The sequence below is a fragment of the Macaca nemestrina genome, chromosome 16 (genome assembly GCF_043159975.1).
Source record: "Macaca nemestrina isolate mMacNem1 chromosome 16, mMacNem.hap1, whole genome shotgun sequence".
NCBI lineage: Eukaryota > Metazoa > Chordata > Mammalia > Primates > Cercopithecidae > Macaca > Macaca nemestrina.
In genome coordinates, this window is record NC_092140.1 from 72,828,695 (window position 1) to 72,848,834 (window position 20,140).

Below are 20,140 nucleotides of genomic sequence, written 5' to 3' on the forward strand. Positions count from 1 at the left end.
CTTGTTACCTCGCTAAAATCCAAAAGATTCAATTTTCCATATGCATCTTGCCCCAACTGTTTTGTATAAAGAATTGTGGATATGTAGATGTAAAATCAATTTTCTTTTCAAATTGATTACCTCTATGCTTATTCACCTGAAAATGCATTTCACGTCCTAACTGATGCCACCTGCAGTATGCAAACATCATCTGACACCTTCTGCTTGCTCTCAACTCCTTCTTCTTCCCGATTTTTTGTCCTCTTGACCAATTATTTTGATATCATTTAACATGGAATTAAGTTTCTGCTGTCACTGCTTTCTGTGCTTCCATTTATATTTAAAGTTGAACACAGTATCTTTTGATGTATAAATTGACTAATTATAATTAAATTTCTCCAGGAATATGAATTACAAACGATACAATTTTCCTAAGCATCTCATAGACTTTTCACAGTGGCACTAGTAAATTGACCTAATATTGATAATTTTAGGGAAATTATCACAACATGACAAAAATGTTTGAAAAGGAAATCTTCTAAGAAAACACAGTATTTAATCTCCCTTTTACAGACTTTCAGGAAACAGGATATCTTCTAAAAGCAATTATCTAAATTATGCATGGATAGCTAAATAATTCAATGTCTATGTATTTTTACTACAACAATTTGTTTCAGTGTATCTTTTAAAAAATTATATAAGAATTCTAAATAACAAGTAAATAGATGAAACAATCATTTCTGCAAACAATATCTTAAAATTACCTTTTAACATTTAAAAACTTTGAAGAAAATCTAGGACATGTACATATGTATCTTTACTATTATACATTAGATGACAAATTATGTTTAAGTGATAGACTTTTTAGAAAACTTGCACTTTAGGCGAAGAGGTACATGTGCAGGTTTGTTACATAGGTAAACTCATGTCATGGGGGTTTCTTGTACAGATTATTTTGGCACACAGGCATTAAGCCAAGTACCCAATAGTTATTTTTTCTGTTCCTCTGCCTCCTACCTGCCACCCTCAAATAGGCCCCAGTGTCAATTTTTCCCGTCTTGGTGTCCACGTTTTGTCATCATTTAGTGCTCACTTATAAGTAAGAACATGCAGTACTTGGTTTTCTGTTCCTGCATTAGTTTGTTAAGAACGATGGCCTCCATTTCCACCCATGTTCCTGCAAACGACATGATCTCATTCTATTTTATGGTTGCATAGTATTCCATAGAGGGTATATACCACATTTTCCTTATCCAGTCTACCATTGAGGGGCATTTAGGTAGACTCCATGTCTTTGCTTTTGTGAATAGCACTGTGATGAATGTACACGTCCATGTGTCTTTATGATAGAATAATTAATGTTCATTTGAGTATATAATGGGTAGTAATGGGAGTGCTGGGTTGAATAGTAGCTCTATTTTTAGCACTTTGAGGAATCACCACAAATGGTTAAACTAATTTCCACAATGGTTAAACTAATTTACACTCCCACCAACAGTGTGTAAGCATTTCCTTTTCTCTGCAACTTCACCAGGATCTGTTTTGTTTTGTTTTGTTTTGTTTTTACCTTTAAATCATGGCCATTCTGACTGGTTCACGTGAAATGGCATTTTGTGGTTTTGATTTGTATTTCTCTAATGACGAATGATTCTGAGTTTTTTTATATGCTATTTGGCCACATGTACGTGTTCTTTTGAAAAGTGTTCATGTTCTTTGCACACTTTTTAATGTTTTGTTTTTTGCTTGTAAATTTGTTTAAGCTCCCTATGGATGCTAGATATTAAACCTTTGTCAGATGCATAGTTGGCAACAATTTTCTTCCAAAAGCTCCTTCAGGTGTTAAATACCTTTCACAAAATCTCAGTATACGAATTCAGTTTACAAAAATCACTAATATTCCTATACATCAAGAATTGCTAAGCTGAGAGCCAAATCAGGAATGCAGAGGAAGCTTATTTTGGTTGAATATGAAATGTTTGGTTGAATATTCTTTTCTTTAAGAATGCTAACTATAGGCCCCCAATCTCTTCTGGTTTGCAAAATTTCCGTTGAAAGGTTCACTATTATCCTGATTGAGTCCCCTTTGCAGATGACCTGCCCTTTCCCTCTAGCTGTCTTTAACACTCTTTCTTTCATTTCAACCTTAGAAAATCTGATAATTATGTGTCTTGGGATGATCTTTTTATGTAGAATCTTGCAGGGGTTTTCTCTATTTCCTGAATTTGCCTGTAGGCCTCTCTAGCAAAGTTAGCGAAATTTTCAGAGACAATATTCTGAAATATGCTTTCCACATTTTTTGCCTTCTCTATGTTCTTTTCAGGGATGTCAATGATTTGTAGATTTGGTCTCTTATCATAATCCCGTATTTCTCAGAGGTTTTATTCGTTACTTTTCATTCTATTATCCTTGTTTTGTCTGACTGTATTATTTCAGAAAGCCATTCTTCAAGTTCTGAGATTCTTTCCTCAGCTTGGTCTATTATGCTGCTAATACTTACTATTGCATTTTGGAGTTCTTATAGCAAGTTTTTTTTAGCTCTAGCACATCAGTTAGTTTCTTTTTTTACTGAAAATTTTGTCTGTCAGCTCCTGTATCATTTTGCCTAGGTTGTGTTCCAGTGTTTCCTATAGTTTTGGGTTTTACATTTAAGTCTTAAAATAATTTTTTTAAACAGATTTGAGACAGGGCCTCACTCTAGTTGCCCAGCCTGGAACACAGTGGGGCAACCTCAGCTCACTGCAGCCTTGACCTCCTGGGCTCAGGTGGTTCTCCGATCTCAGCTTCCAGAGCAGCTGGGATTACAGGCATATGCCACCACCCTGGCTAATTTTTTGTATTTTTAGTAGAGATGGAGTTTCACTATATTGGCCAGGCTGGTCTCAAACTTCTGGACTCAAGAAATCTGCCTGCCTCAGCCTCCCAGAATGTTGGGATTACAGGGATGAACCACAGCACCTGGCCAACATTTAAGTCTTTAAATCGCCTTGAGTTGATTTTTATATATGGTATAAGGAATGGGTCCAGTTTCAGTCTTCTGCATATGGCTAGCCAGTTATCCCAGCATCATTTATTGAATAGGGAGTCATTTCCCCACTGCTTATTTTTGTCAGTTTTGTTGAAGATCCAGTGGTTGTAGGTGTGCAGTCTTATTTCTGGGCTCTCTATTCTGTTCCATTAGTCTTTGTGTCTGTTTGTACTAGTACCATGCTGTTTTGGTCATTGTAGCTCTGTAGTATAGTTTGAAGTTGGGTAACATGACGCCTCCAGCTTTATTCTGTTTGCTTAGGATTGCCTTGTCTATTAGGGCTCTTTTTTGGTTTCATACGAACTTTAAGTTAGTTTTTTCTAGTTCTCTGAAGAATGTCATTGGCAGGTTGATAGGAATAGCATTGAGTCTACAAATCGCTTTGGGCAGTATAGTCATTTTAAAAATGCTCATTCTTCCTAACCATGGGTATGGAATATTTTTCCATTTATTTGTGGCATCTTTGATTTCATTGAGCAGTGGTTTGTAATTCTCCTTGTGGAAATGTTTTGCCTCCATGGTTAGCTATATTCCTAAGTATTTTACTATTTATGTGGCAATTGTAAATGGGACAGTTGAGGAGCTTTAGGACTGAGGATATGGGGTTTTCTAGATATAGAATCAGTGAAGGAGAAATAAGATCATTTTCAAATAAGCAAATGCTGAGGAAGTTTGTTACCACCAGAACTCCTTTACAAGAGATCTTCAAAGAAGCACTAAATATGGAAAAGAAAGACCAGCAGCAGCCAATATGAAAACATATAATTTGTCCCATTCTGTATGTTGTCTGTTTACTCCATTGTTAATTTCTTTTGCTGTGCACAAGTTCTTTAATTTGATTAGACTCCATTTGTCAATTTTTGCTGTTGTTGTGATTGCTTTTGGTGTTTTCATTATGAAATCTTTGCCATTTAATTGTGATTCTTAGCTTTCTTGGATTGGGTTTTGCCATTCTCCCAAATCTGGATAATCTTCATTCCTATCCATATCCTGAATTATATTTCTGTCATTTTAGCCAACTCAGCCTGGTGAAGTACCCTTGTTGGAGAACTAGATCAGTTGTTTTGAGGGCATAAGACATTCTGGCCATTCAAGCTGCTGGAGTTCTTGCATTGGTTCTTTCTCATATCTGTATGCATGTATTCCTTTAACTGCTGGACTGCCTCTCGTTGAATTGGTCAGGCAGGGGCATAGTGGTTGTGCTGGAGTCCCAGGTTGGGCAGCCCTTCCCAGTGAGGAGAAGTGAGGACCAGGACCTGCATGGAGAATAATCCAGCCACTTTTCCATGAGGTGGGTGTTCTCTCCTGTGGGTCTGTACCAGCCCATGTTTCCACAGATTCTCCAAAGCCTGGAGACAACAAGATCAAGGTTTATGAGACAGCAAAGATGGCAACCTGCCCCTTCCACTGGGAGCTGTGTCCCAGAGAGTTGCAGATAAGCTACTGACTCAACAGTCCCAGTAGGGGGTGGCTGGAGACTCAGGCCAGGAGGAAACATCAAGTGGGGAGATAGGGGATTGAGGACCCACAAAACAAAGAGTCTGACCACTTTTCTGTAGCATTGGGAGGTCTTCTCCAGTCCCTAGTTACCTTGGATTTTGTAATATCTACAGATATCAACAGTGAAGGCTGCAAAACAACAAAGATGGTGGCCTGCCCCTTCCTCTATGAGCTCCATCCCAGGAAATTTCAGACCTGTTCCTGGCCTGAACACACAGATGAGGGTGACTGGGGACCCTAGTCAGGAGGTTCTGACCGGTGAGGAGAAACAAGATTGGGGACCTGCATAAAAAATGCAGTCTGGTTGCTTTTTCATAGAACTGCTGTGCTATGTTGGGGGTCTGATCCAGCTAGCAGTCACCTGAGACTCTCCAAATCCTGAAGGTGACAATGTCTAAGGCTTAAATCCTGAAAGATGGTGGCCCAGCCCTCCCTCTGGGAGTTTCATCCCAGGGAGGTTTGGAACTGCTGCCAACTGGAAAGCACCAATGTCCAGACCTTAGGGCATTCCACCCAGTGAAGATAAATGGGATCCATGACTCACGTGAAAAAGCAGTCTAACTGCCTCTTTGTAGAGCTGCTGTGCTGTGCTGTGCTAGGGGACCACTCCAGTCTCTAGTCACCTCAGAGTCCCTAGAGGTCAAAGGCATCAATGACTAAGCCCACAAAATAGCAAAGATGGTGGCCCAACCCTCTCTCTTGGAGCTCCATCTCAGGGAGATATAACACTGCTACCCATGGCTGGCTAGAGTTCCAAGCCAGTGGGCCTTATCTTGTCAGGTGCCATGGAAGCGCATCCTGCAGACCATTGCTTCTCAGTCCCCTGGATTCAACTCCTTTCCTAGGGGTATGTATAGGGATCTAACCTCCTGCTTTGCCAGAGTTGCAGCTGCTTTTGGCAGAACGCCTGGGTATCTAAAGTTCCTGGGGCTTTGTGTGTGCCTAAACAGCTGCTCTGCCAAGACTCCACGTAGCTCTGCATGTCAGATTGAAAGCCCTGGTGGAGTGGGTTCACAAGGGATCTCTTGACCCCTTCATGTGATGAAGGTTGCAAAGATCCATGGGAGAAGCATGGTTCCTTGGTGTCACTCACTCACCATTTCCCTGAGCAGAGAAGTGTTCCTGATTGGACCGTCATCCTGCCTTGCTTTTCCCCATTGTCCATGGCCCAAACTGTTTTCTTGAAGAATTCCAGTGCATATATTTGGACTTTTTGAATTGTTAAATTATTAATAAGTTGTTACTAAAATAAAATACAAGAAAAGAAAAAAAAACAGCTTTACTTGATGATTAATAGAATTCCTTTTCTTAATTCTGATGTGATGATGTTTAATTTTTGGAGGGTTCTTCTGACCTATTTTATTTTGGAGTACTAAGTTATTTAGAAATGATAATAATTGCAGCTTATTTTGAATTTGTTTAAATGATAGAATGACCTATGAAGTGCTAACCTATAAATACATGAACTTAATAAATCTGAATGATGAATTCATTAAAGTGATAATTTTGTTTAATCTTTTGACCTTTGGACTGTGGTCTTTTGACCTTTGGGCAGTGGACTCAAAATATAATCATTCTTTAATTTCTTTTTTTAAAAAAGCACTAAAATGCAAGATGGTAGAAGTCAAAATCCTCTAATGAATGTATAACAACTCATCTGCAAAATAAAGAAAAGAAATAAAAGTACTAATATGTACAGACATTTTTCTAGGAATGCAGGATATGGAATGAATAGAATAGTTATCTCTTTTATTCAAAATCAAAGTCAAATATAGTGAGACTGACAAAAAATATTAAATGAAATTAAATGTTTTAGATATGAAGTAGTAGAGTCAAACAGTAGTAAGAGGAAGTGAGCTTGGGGGTCAACAGAGAGGATAATACATGAAAAGCTTGAGAGACCAGGTTGTCAGCATGTTTGATGAAAGAGATTTCAGTAGAATTGAGAGTATATGTGTTGGGGTTGGTTGGTAGGTTAGGTCAGGGTTATGAGTCTTTAATCAAAGCAAGTTTGAACATTTACAATGAAGGCCATAAAACATGAATGTAAGTTGCTTTATTATGTTGGAGAATAGAATGAGTAATATTGAGAAAGCAGTTTCCTGCAGTTGACAAGGCTAGAGAAGTAGCTAACTGGGTGCCAGACCATGGAAGCATTTGTAGACTTGTTAAAGAGTTTGGGTTTTTCTGTGTGGGAATGTGGAGCAGTTGAAGGGTTTTTAACTCAAGGAGAATCAGAATTAAATTTATGTTACAAAAGGATCTATCTAGATGTATCATGCATGATAGTGCTGAGTCCTGTAAGATCAGAATCAAAGAAGATTTCCTTAATACTGCCTGTGAAATATAAAGAATGCCTACAGAAATGCAGAAGTAGTGGGAAATAGCGATATGTAATTAAAAAGTCAACAGAATGATAACGGGCAGATGCTTTTGATCTTAGGAATATGCTTGAGTTCTGGCTTTATTTGCAACTTACTGTATGATATTTGGAAAATGAGTCAATGTGTCTACTCTTGGATTGCCAAAAATTTGAATAATCATAATACATATACATAAAGTTATTGTGATGAGTCAATGAAATATTAATAATGCTTGTAAAATACTAGGACAATCCTGGTACATTGTAAGCCTCAATAAGTGTTACCAGTTTTGGTTACTAGGAACACCCCAAGTGAACAAAAGGGCCAAGTAAATCACAAATTGAAAGTAGCATTTGAAAAATGTTTCAACCACACAAATGTAAAAAGATAAATAAAATAAATTAACACCAAGGGATAATTTATGCCTAGCACATTAGCCAACATTAATAGAAGGGTAATACCCAGTGTTGACAGATAGGTGATACCATGAGCACTCAAGCTTCCAGTAAAACTGTGTCATCATTCTAAAAGGTTCATTAGTCAAAGGCCTCAAAAAGCACATCCTTTGACAGAGCAATTCCACATTTAGTATACTATGGAAATAAACAGATAAATGTGAAAATATAAAGATGTCATTTGTGACATTGCTTGTAGTGACACAATATGGGAAACAATCTAAATATTCAACCACTTGGAAATGCTTAAATAATTTAAGCTATAATTTATACAATAAAATGGTACTCAGCCTTTAAAAAGATAAAATAAATGAATATTGCTGTGTAAATGTCAACATGGCATTTAATTTTTAAAAAGAGCAGTTGGGTGTAAGCTAATTTTTGATTGAAGTCATAAACACACAATTCCATACGATAAATTTAATACATGTGACTGAAGCTATAGGCATATTAAAAGTTGTTAGAGTAAGAAAATAAGGGTTATAAATAGAGAAATATGAAGGGAAAATTTATTAATAAAATTCTCTTTGCAAACAAAATCTCCTTTTGTGGCATTAGTGTTATGAAAATAAAACATTTTCCTCACAAATTAAAATAAAAGGGGTGAGGATAGATCATGTGTCCCAATAATTTTCTGAATCCAGAGTAAACAACCTCAATGTATTTATTTACTCATTTATTTATTTTTGGTATTCAGCCCATACTTCTCAACTCTTTTTCATTTTCTCTCAAATATTTTCTTCATTTGTTTTGTCAGACATACTCTGCAGGTCCTAAACATATGTTTTTATTACATTTGAGTCAAGAGTGATGGCTTGCTTCATAATCAGAGCGATTTTTGTTAAATCATTGGTAAGATCCTTTACTAAGAGAAGCGGAGGCATCAGTATGAGAGTGTTTTAGGAGCATCGTAAGGAAATCAAACATACTGCAGAAGATATCAATTTAATCAACATGGTTTTTTGTGGGCCCTCTCCTGTCCTGGTCCCTAGTGATATAAGTCAGCTGGTTTGACTAACTCCTTCCAGCTTCTTTCCCAGAAGTCTTATAAGCGTATGGTAAACAACAGTCTTTTTCCTCTACGAGTATGAGTTAAAAAGAATATTTAATCCTAGAACTGTTGGAACCACTTTTGTTTTCTGTCATGCAACAAGACATTGCCTACGAGTTAGTCAAACCACATATACACACACAAATATACACACACACACACAGAGAATATAATAGAATACAAAGATGTATTCTTATGATCTCTCTGAACAGCTGTATCCAATCATGTTTGAAGAGAATTCTATGCCTAGACCAGTGGTTCTTAAAGTGTGGTCCCCAATTCTGGAAACTTATTGGAAATTCAAATTGCCAGTCCCTATCCCGGATCTACTGAATAAGAAACTCTGGAATGGAGCCCAATATTTTGTCTTAATTTTAATAAGCCCTGAAGGGGATATTCTCATGAATGCTAAAGATTGACAATCATTGTCCATACTTTTCAAATACATGAGCCATTAGATATCTTATTTCTATTTCTTTTCATTATAGGGCCCTCAATAAAATAGCTGCTAGAGTAAATAGAGTAGATTGGCTAGAGATTGCTGATAAGCATTGTGGACCCAAAGGAAGTTGAAATTATTTTTTAGTGACACCCAAAATACATGATTATTTGATCTCATAGGTCTACTTTAAGTTGTCCAGAGGTACTAGAGTTGGCAAGTGCTGTGGGTTTTCGGGGAGGTAATTTCAGAAAAACAAGAGCAAGGTAGTAGACCTTTAGCTGAAAGTTCAGGAAGGAAAGGAAGCAATAAAGGAAGTGACCAATGAAGTTATAAGGTGAACTCCTGGGACAAGATAGTAGAATAACATCCAAGGATGTGTGTAGGAGAGTAAGGCATAAAAAAGGCCTGGTGGCTGTGGTCATTTTCACATAAACATTCAAATTAGAGCAGTCATTAGGAATAAATGTTCAGGGTGAGGACATAGGAACAAATGACTGAAGATGATTGATGGCGAAGGTTGTTGATGTTGAGAAGGTTAAACAAGTTTGGATTCCTGAATCAAACCCATGCACATCCACAAGAATTTAACCATGTGTCAAATTCCATAATGAACAAGGAAATAGTCAAAATAGTGTTAAGTGGGAGCACTGAGGTATTTCAGGATGTCACACCTAGGTGAAATGAGCCTCATAAATGGAAGCTGTTTTGCATGACTGGGAAGTTGTGATCGAGAAATCACATGGACAGTTATGAGAACTATAATGTGATCTGTGGGACATGGTACATAGGATGCAGGATTACAGACCTCCCCTGACTAGTAGAACTAAGAGAAGCAATACTTAGAGGAAGATCGGCAGTTTTCTCTGAAGGCACAGAGTTGGAAGTGGTATCCTGAAATGCTTACGAAGAATGATGCATTCATTGCCTGGAGAAAGTGGTGTGATGTTAAAAGACAGGGAAGAAGCAGAAATAAGCATGCATTACTTAGCTTCCATTTTTTTCACTAAGGAGGATAATATTCAGGATGGGAGCAAAGAAGATGCACATCGTTTTACTCTCTATTATTGTGCATTAACATTTACCTAAGACAATCTAAGATTGTAGCTGATGTATTTCTATAAATAATTTGTAGAAATTCTTCACAGGAACTTTCTTTTTTATTTTCTTTTTTTATTTTATATTCTTTTCTTTTTTTTTCTTTCCTTTTCTTTTCCCCTTCTTCCCTTCCTTCCATCCTTTTTTCCTTCCTTTTCTTCCCTCCATCCCTTCCTCCCTCCCTTTTCTTCCCTCCATCCGTTCCTCCCTCCCTTCCTTCCTCTCTCCCTTCCTCCCTTCCTTCCTTTTCTTTCTTTCCTTCCTTCCTTCCTTTTCTCCCCCCCGCCTTCCTTTCCTTCCTTCCTTTTCTTCCCCCTCCCTTCCTTCCTTGCCTTCCTTCCTTTTCTTTCTTTCCTTTCTTCCTTTTCCTTCCTTCCTTCCTTTTTATTTCCTTCCTTCCTTCTTTCCTTTTCTTCCGTTCCTCCCTCTCTCCCTTCCTCCCTCCCTCCTTCCTTCCTTCCTTCCTTTCCTCCCTTCCTTCTTCCCTTCCTTCCTTCCTTTTCTTCCCTCCCTTCCTTCCTTCCTTCTTCACCCTCCCCTCCCCTTCCTCCCTCACTCCCTTCCTTCCTTCTTTCTTCCCCCTCCCCTCCGTTCCCTCCCTCCCTCTCTCCCTCCCTCCCTCCCCCTCCCTTCCTTCCTTCCTTCCTTCCTTCCTTCCTTCCTTCCTTCCTTCCTTCCTTCCTTCCTTCCTTCCTTCCTTCCTTCCTTCCTTCCTTCCTTGTATTGTGTGTGGTGAATGAAGCCCAGCATTTTTAACAGTTATCTCTCCCTGGCTTGCCAAGGCTACAGTCTCATGGCCCTTTGCAGACCTAACACTTGTGACTACCTTTATCATGGAGTGACACACTGACTTTCAGCGGGGCACTAGTCTTCTGAACAGTGCTTATATTGACTGACATAGGAATGTCTCTATTAGCACTGAGGAAATTGATTCATATTGTAACTGAAATACCTATTCAAGTATTGTGTAGGTGCCAGAAATCTATAAATTTGTAAATCTGAACAACTATTCTTCAGGTTAATAGATAAGAATTATTTCTCCAGTTCTTTATCCAGCAAAGAAAATATCCTTAACAACATCTTTGGTCAATGACACAATAACCTTAGCAAAAAGTACTCTTTTACTTTCATAAATTGGAGATCAGACATTCTTAGGCTTCACATTCTGGAGAAAATAATAAAACGTAAGAGTTTATGAGAACACAAAAGTAATGTGGCTTTCAATTCTTCTTCTTCAAAATGTATATATTCATGGATGCTTACTTTTTCTGTTTTCGTTTCTTTCTTTTTTATAATAGTAGATAGTCCTTTGATTAGATTTAATTCCACAATCCTAGGCAAAGAGAGTAAATAAATGAAATAAAAAAGTGTATTGTATATTGGAAGCTGTATTTTAGACTGATTCATTTCTGCTATGTGTTCATAGAAGTCTATTTGTCATTGAGCCACGTTTCCCTTCGCATTTAAGCAAGCACCACATATGTAAATCTAGTCCCAGCACATTTAAAAGCACATATATTAAGAATGTTAAACATTCTCTATACATCAAAAAAATGCTACTGAGTGGCTCCCTGCAGAGCGTATCTATCTCAAGCTAATGAGTTTTAATGTATGATTTTCTTGTAATTTGCCTTTCTTTACACATCAATCTGTTCATGGCATCTGTCATGCAAACAGTAACAGGGAAACCGCTGGGGCTGTCAAGAAAATGACACCTTTCTCCTTTACCAGAATCTGAAAATGATGCCCAGATTTCTCTGAAATTCTCCAGGCAAACTATGTCTTTCTTTCAAAACCAACACCATCTGCCCAGGCAGACATTTGTGAGCCAATTGTCACATAAAAGATTTTTGCTGATTTCTGATGCTCAAGCTTGTTACATTAGGGTATCAAGCTTTCATTTAACTAGATGGCATACCTTTCACATTTCAAATTGAAGATGGATATAATAGAATGCAATGTCATGCCTTAACCTTAGCCAAACACATACAATGGTCAAAGAAAAAAATGTAGCATTGAGCCAGGCACAGTGGCTCATGTCTGTAATCCCAGCACTTTGGGAGGCTGAGGTGGGCGGATCACAAGGTCAAGAGTTCGAGACCAGCCTGGCCAATATGGTGAAACCCCGTGTCTACTAAAAATACAAAAATTAGCCAGATGTGGTGGTGGGTGCCTGTAGTCCCAGCTACTGGGGAGGCTGAGGCAGGAGAATAGTTTGAACCCAGGAGGCAGAGGTTGCAGAGAGCCAAGATCGCACCACTGCACTCCAGCCTGGGCAACGGAGCAAGACTCTGTCTCAAAAAAAAAAAAAAAAAGTAGCATTGGCTTATATCTAAAAATAAAGGCATTCATAGTCATTTTAAATAAGTGAATATATACATTTTTAAAGCTTCTGTAATTTTTAATTTTTATGGGTACATCACACACATACTAATATAGATGTACACACATATGTAAAAACAAACATATTAAGCATAAATATATATAAAAAGAAGACCATTTTTAACCTAATTCAGCTAGTTAATTTTATTCTTTTTCCCTAATCCATAAACTTTCTCAAACATTGATTATCTTACAGAAAAAATATATAAATATATATAATTTTCATGAATATGTATACAGGTGTGTATAGATGTACATTTCACATAACGTAATTTTTTCACTTATTAGCATAATTTTGTGTAAACAAATATGCACATGTACAAATTTTAATGGTGTCAAGAATCTAATTCTATGCGTGTATCATATGTGTAACCTTTTTGAAGTTGTATTGTTTTGCTATTGCAAAAATCTGTCTGATGAACATTCTTCTTTTTATTTATTTATTTTTTTTGAGACGGAGTTTCACTCTTGTTGCCCAGGCTGGATTGCAATGGCACGATCTCAGCTCACTGCCTCCACCTCTCGGGTTCAAGCAATTCTCCTGCCTCAGCCTCCCAAGTGGCTGAGATTACAGGCATGCGCCACCACACCCGGCTAATTTTGTATTTTTAGTAGAGATGGGGTTTCTTCACGTTGGTCAGGCTCATCTCCAACTCCCGACCTCAGGTGATCTGCCTGCCTCAGCCTCCCAAAGTGCTGGGATTACAGATGTGAGCCACTGTGCCAGGCCAAACATTCTTATATGTATGTTTTTATAAATGTGCACAATTCTGTTCATTTTCATTACTCTCAAAGAGTTGTGATTGATCATTAAGAGAGTATAAATATTTGAAGGATTTTGATATATATTGCTATATTGTATAAAAATTATTAAACTTCCTGTAGCAGCATGTGAATGCTCTCATTTCACCATAGCTTTCCAACAGTAGACATTTCAATTGGTTACCTCCTGGTAATTGAGAAATGGTCTCATTCTTTTATTGGTACTTTGATAACTAGTAGGATTTTAAATTTTTCAAGTTTCCAGAACATTCTATATACCCTTTTGTTATTTATATCCTTGGCCATTATTTCATAACAGTGTGGTATTGTTTGCCTGTGCTCCCACCCAAAATTCATCTTGAATTGTAGCTCCCATAATCCATGTGTCCTTGGAGTAACCCAGTGGAAGGTAATTAAATCACGAGGGTGGGCTTTTCCCATGCAGTTCTCCTGATAGTGAATAAGTCTCACAACATCAAATGGTTTGATAAAGGGCAGTTCCCCTGCACCCACTCTCATGGTTGCTACCATGTAAGACATGCCTTTGCTCCTCCTTCACCTTCTGCCATGACCTGAAACCTGCCCAGCCATGTGGAACTGTGAATCCATTAACTTTTTTTTTTTAAATAAATTACCCATTCTCAGGTATTTCTTCGTAGCAGTATGAAAATGGACTAATATACAGTGTTAAGTATTTCATCATTCATTTGTAATAACTGTACATTCTTTAACAATGTAAATCCGTTTTATATGATATAAATTACATGGATTTCCCAGATTTCCACTTGCATTTAATAAGGCTTATGGTGACTATTTTACTTGCAAAGTTTGTTAATTATTTATGTCAATATTATCCTTTATGGTTTTTATCTTTGTTATCACCTTTACAAAATTTCTCTCTACTCTATGATTATTCAGATATTCAACCATATATTCTATTATAACTTTTGGAGGTCAAGTGCCATGGCTTAGGTCTGTAATCCCAGCACTTTGGAAGGCCTAGGCAGGTGGATTACCTGAGGTCAGGAGTTTGAGATCAGCCTGGCCAACGTGGTAAAACCCCCTCTCTTACTAAAAATACAAAAAATTCCCCAACTGTGGTGGTACACACCTGTAATCCCAGCTACTGCAGAGGCTGCGGCAGGAGAATTGCTTGAACTTGGGAGGCAGAGGTTGCAGTGAGTTGAGATAGTGCCACTGCACTCCAGCCTGAGTGACAGAGCAAGACTCTGTGTCAGGGAAAAAATAAAATAAAAATAAAAAATAAAATAAAAAATAAAAAAACTTTTTTAGTTTGCTCGGTATGGAAAATATTCTAATATATATCATTTACTAATAAATTCACTAATGATTTGAAACATGTTTATCATATGCTATGCTTTTTACAAATGATGAAATATGCTTCTGCCTTATAACCTTTAACCTTTTTGTCTATTCCTGCACTAGTAGCATACCGTTTTAATTTTTTCATACATTGAAACACCTTTTAGGGTAAATTCCTTTTTCAATACTGTCTTCAACGCTATTATTTTTGTTTTTAGGAATTCTATAATTATTTTCACATGTTGCTTATTCCAGGTCAATGTTAGAATAATTTAAGTTCTCAAAACAAAGCAAAAAACAAAAAGGATGTTACTTTTGTATCTGGATGTCATGAAAACCTCTAGACATCTCTCATTACTCATTTTTTCTCTTCTTCCATTTTCAACAGAAGCCCCAAAATGTTAGCTGAATCTTAGCTGCCTACCCTTGCAACTTATTGTGGCTATGTGATTAAATTAGTGCCAAGGAAAGTGAGTGTAACTGGTGGGTACAACTCCTAAGTCATTTTTAAAAAATATATTTCCCTAGATCATTCATCTTTGTATTAATACTTGAGGGAAATACAAACTTCTTTTTCATTTAAGATAGTATATGATTGAATATTTTTCTACCACCTTAGCCCCAAACCTTACAAATAGAATTCCATTCTGGAATATAATATACTGACAAAACACCTGGAATAAAAAGAATTGTCTCAAGAATTGCTTAAAAACTAGAAAGGACGCAGACATAATTATAGTCCTGAAACTTGGTCACCCATTTTATGACAAGGGAATATATCTGGCAAAACAGTTGCTGGCGATCACCTAGAAGTTAGATTCATTACTTGCCATGGCTGTAGTCTTAGGGGAATTGACTGAGAAAATGCAGAATGTTAATTTCTGATGGCTGCTCCTCACTGCTTTTAGTAATATATAGTGAAGAGACATTCAGCCACAAATTGGCCAGTTTGTAAGCAAAAATGGAAAGGAAATTAACTATGCTTAAGGGAGATCCTGTCCCTGGAAACGACCTGGAATTCTAACTGATTGAATGGCCAGAAATTTGAGGCATTAATAGGTTAAAAGTTACAACTACGTCTGAATTCAAACAGCAGGAATTAAGATTACTGCCAAAAGGCAGGCCAGAGGCAAAGATGAGATTAAGAGTGTTGCCTTACCACATACATTTACGGTTCCAGACGCCTGAAGGGAGTCTCCATTACAGGACATAGAGAGAGAATGAACTAAGCTCAGAAGCCATCCAATCTAAGAAGAGATTGAACAAGTTTAGGCAAAAGAGCTCTTTGAGATTGTTTATTTCACATACAACTAGCTGGAAGCAAGTTAACCAGAGTACTGAATTTTGGAAGGAATAGTATTGGTCAGTAAATTACAAACCTAATAAGAGAAGCCTATGGTTGTTCCAACTCCACAGCAGCTCTGGATTGTCAAACTTCCCATATTCTTGAATTTCTCCAATATTCACTGAAAGAGTGACCATTAGTATAATGGTCAAGGAAGGATTTGCGAAGGCTCAAACAGGAGCCATGAAAGACTGTGAAAAGTAAGTTGCTTCTTGAGAGAACGATCAGGGTTGATGGCAACGCAGGCTTAACCAATGAACTTACCCTCTCTGGGGTAAGGAGTCTTCTGCCAGGTAAGATTCGATATCTGTGATGGACAACTGAGTGTTTTCAAACCTTCACTTTTCCAAACAATAGTTTGCTTATTTATTTAAGCTTTTTAATTCTTAATCTTCCCTGAATAGACTGTGTTTTTCTTTGATATTATCATTTGTCCAATCCCTAAAACTCATTATTGGAATTAATGCAAAGAAAGGAGCCTTACCCAAGAATTTGGGTCTTTGAACTGAATGCAAAAGGTGAGTGGAAGCTTGAATTAATTTTCAGAAAAGAGACAGAAAGAGAGAGAGAGACACTGTGTGTGTCGGGGGGGTAGGGTGTGTTTTTTTTTTTTTTTTTGTATGGGGCCCAGGGTATATATTTACAGACTTAGAAAGTCAAAGGTGCATGGACAGAGACTGATAGACATTTCCCAACTTGTGTTCTCTCATTCTTCCTTTTAGAAAGCATGGCAATTTTCAAATACAACCCAATTTTTTTTATACTCTTCCATTAAAAGGTGCATTATATGCCTTCTCTTGAATCTGGTTGGCGTTTTCTGTATTGACTGGTAGGATACATTGGAAATGACACGAGTGACTTCTGTAAGCCTCCTTACAGAACCATCTTAAGGCAATGAAGTTTGTGTCTCATTCCCTGTAATGAACACAACCCCATTCCTAGAGAGTCGGTTCTAAGGAGCCTGGACTTGCTTTGTAAGCAGTCCAGTTGCCCATGGACTGCCCTGCCAGAAGTAAACACCAACTGGTCCGTGTGAAGAGACCACATGGAAAAGTTTAAGGATAATAAGAGAAATGTCTGGCCAGCCACCAGCTGCTCCACTAACCTACAGCTCTATGCTACCTCCAGAGACCTTCTAACCACAACTGGAGAGAGGCTGAGCCAAAATCACCCAGCAAGAACCCTTCCTAAATCCCTGATCCTCTGAAAGATTGGAAATTAATAATATGATTGCTGATGTTTTGAGTTACTAAGTTTTGAGCTCATTTAGTTTTAAGCATTCCACCCTGTTTTTGAATAGCTACAGATTTCATTTCCTGGCCTCCCTGGCACCCAGGTGTGTCAGTGTGACTAAGTTCCTGCCGATGAGATGTGTGCAAATTGTAATGCATCTCATTAAATATTTCTTGCCCTGGCCTATTTCCTCCTTCTGACTTACTAGCAAATTACAAAAACTACAGCAAATTTGGAAGCTACATGCTAAAGTTAACAGAATCACCTTAACATCTCTGAGTCTCTCATCTCCCAACTGCTAGATTAAGGAGAAATAAACTTTCTTACTCAAGTCACTAGATGTTGATATTTGTTAGAGCACCTTAGCATATACTAAAATAAATGTGATAATATTGCAATAAGGTGGAGACATATGTTCAATACTGAAAAATGTAAACTATGTATTTTCCTGGAAAAATATGAATCGACCTCCATTTATTTGATGTAAATTTTCTTCTTCCAGGAATGTTTTATAGTTTACTTGTTCTTGTAGAGTTTTCATGTATCTCTTGGTCTGTTCCAGACTATTTTATATTTTGTGAGTGATTGAGTGAAACCTTTTGTTTTATAATTTGCTTGTTTTATGTAGTTTTTATGTATACCTTGGTTTGTTTATCCTAGAGTATTCTACATTTTTTGTGCGGCTTAGTAAAATATTTTGTTTTTGTATTTTCTAAGTAGTCACTGGTATGTTATAAGAACACAACTGATTTTTAGATCTTGATGTTGAATTAATCAGCCCTATTATTCTATCTCATTTTAAAATTGTTTCTTTTTGTTTTACATGCTTTTATCAATATAATGATATTGGTCACACTTGCTCTCTGATGACAGTAACATTCAAATGCTGACTCTCCTTTTGATGTTTCACTTAGGATTTTCATGTATGCTTCGATTTTTTTCAGTAATGTATTACTGTGACATTATGTAACTTCATTCACAACTAGAGATATTTCTAGCAATTTCTCATATTTCTAATCTCATTTTGTTAGATTTTGTTCACAGTTAGAGTGATTTGGCCAACGGGTTTCTTTCTTTCTTTTTGAATGTCAGGACACTTCAATGACAAAAGAAATGCCAGGTTTGGAGGGTTTGAATGAGAACATCTATGAAATATTCTTATTTTTCAGCACCAGGTACAATTCTGAACAATTTTGATACTTCCTTAATGTCTTTAGGTATAGAGAGTCATTAGGGTTTTCTCTATCCTCTTGAGCCATTTGAAGTCATATTTTTTTTCAAAAAGCCTCATTGCTATAAAATTTTTATCAAGAAAGTTTATTAAAAGAGGAAGTTATGGTCAATTTTTAAAAGAGTTTATGCAGGAAAACATCATAACAAATCATTTATAAAATGACTTATCAAAACATATAGGTAGTGGACAAAGGTGTAGTTAGAATAATATGCATAATTTTAAATGATTTTAATTTTTAAACACAAAAGAATGAGGATAAATTCATTTAAAACTTGAAAATCCAAATACAAGTAAAATAAATTAGGCTGATAAAAATGAAAATACATTCCAAAACAGAAAAATGAACATAAAATATTTAAAGCTAATATTTTCAGAAGGAATGGCAAAATAAAAATAACTTTGTAATAGTAACAATAAGATTGACGCATGTATACATTCAGGAATGAGAAAAATTATTTAACTGTGTGTGTGTGGGGAGGGGTTTATAATTGTACATGGAATACTTTCATTTTTAGGAAAATTTGAAACTTTCTTATTTTCAACTTGCCACAGCCTCTGAATTTCTCAATACCTATATGTCCTCAGCTGTGTGTTAACTTTTTATACTATCTCAATTTGTTATCATAGGGTGTTTTAAAATATATCATACATATGCTAATCTACTGTGCTGCCTTCTACAATATTTCTGACAGATGGATGGCTAATGCTTTATACTTTGGTCACATAGTTTAAAAAGTAAATCACAGACCATGAAACCATTTAAGATCAGAGAGCACAAAGTAGCTACAAAGTTCATATGTGTACAATTGTTTAAAGTTATCTGAGTGATACTTTTTATTCTTTTTTTTTTTTTTTTTTTTTTTTTTTTGAGACGGAGTCTGGCTCTGTCGCCCAGGCTGGAGTGCAGTGGCCGGATCTCAGCTCACTGCAAGCTCCGCCTCCCGGGTTCCCGCCATTCTCCTGCCTCAGCCTCCCGAGTAACTGGGACTATAGGCACCGACCACCACGCCCGGCTAGTTTTTTGTATTTTTTTTTTTTTTTTTTTTTTTAGTAGAGATGGGGTTTCACCGTGTTAGCCAGGATGATCTCGATCTCCTGACCTCGTGATCTGCCCGTCTCGGCCTCCCAAAGTGCTGGGATTACAGGCTTGAGCCACCGCGCCCGGAGCTTTTAATGCAGTTCTCAACATTATACCCTAACAATTTCAAACTATAAAAGATATTTCTGGCTGGGCATGGTGACTCACACCTGTAATCCCAGCATTTTGGGAGGCCAAGGCAGGTGGATCACCTGAGTTCAGGACTTTGAGACCAGTCCAAGCAACATGGTGAAACTCTGTCTCTACTAAAATTAAAAAATAAATAAATAAATAAATTAGCCGGGCATGGTGGTGTGCTCCTGTAATCCCAGCTACTTGGGAGGCTGGGTGACAGAGCAAGACAAAGTCTCAAAAAACAAACTAAAAACATATTTCTTACAATATTTAAAAATGTATATCAGAAATATAAGAGATATCAATGCCATAATAAAAGGAAAAAATTTACCTAAAGAAAATGATACTACTCCCTGTTTTTTTTTTTTTAAAGCAATTTTTACAACAATAAAAATTCAGAATCCTGTCAGTTCTTTTAAAGGATGTCTTTTCGGTGAAACATTGATTAACTAATATGAGACATTTAATTAACATTAATTTTTTCTACAGTCTGCTTCTAAGAATTAGAAGCAAGCTACTAGAAAATAAACTAAAATGGGGGATTAAGAAGGGGGAAAACGCCCTCCAAATTATAGTCCAGGATTAATACACACTACTTCTACAACTTCTACAACTGAAACCTACTATATTACCTTGCTGGGATTATTGGTATAATCCCATCCCAAAACAATCTTTTTGAGAGCTAATTTTGTAAAATTTTTTAAAAGGAGAAGAGTTTAAAAGAATTTTTTAAGGATC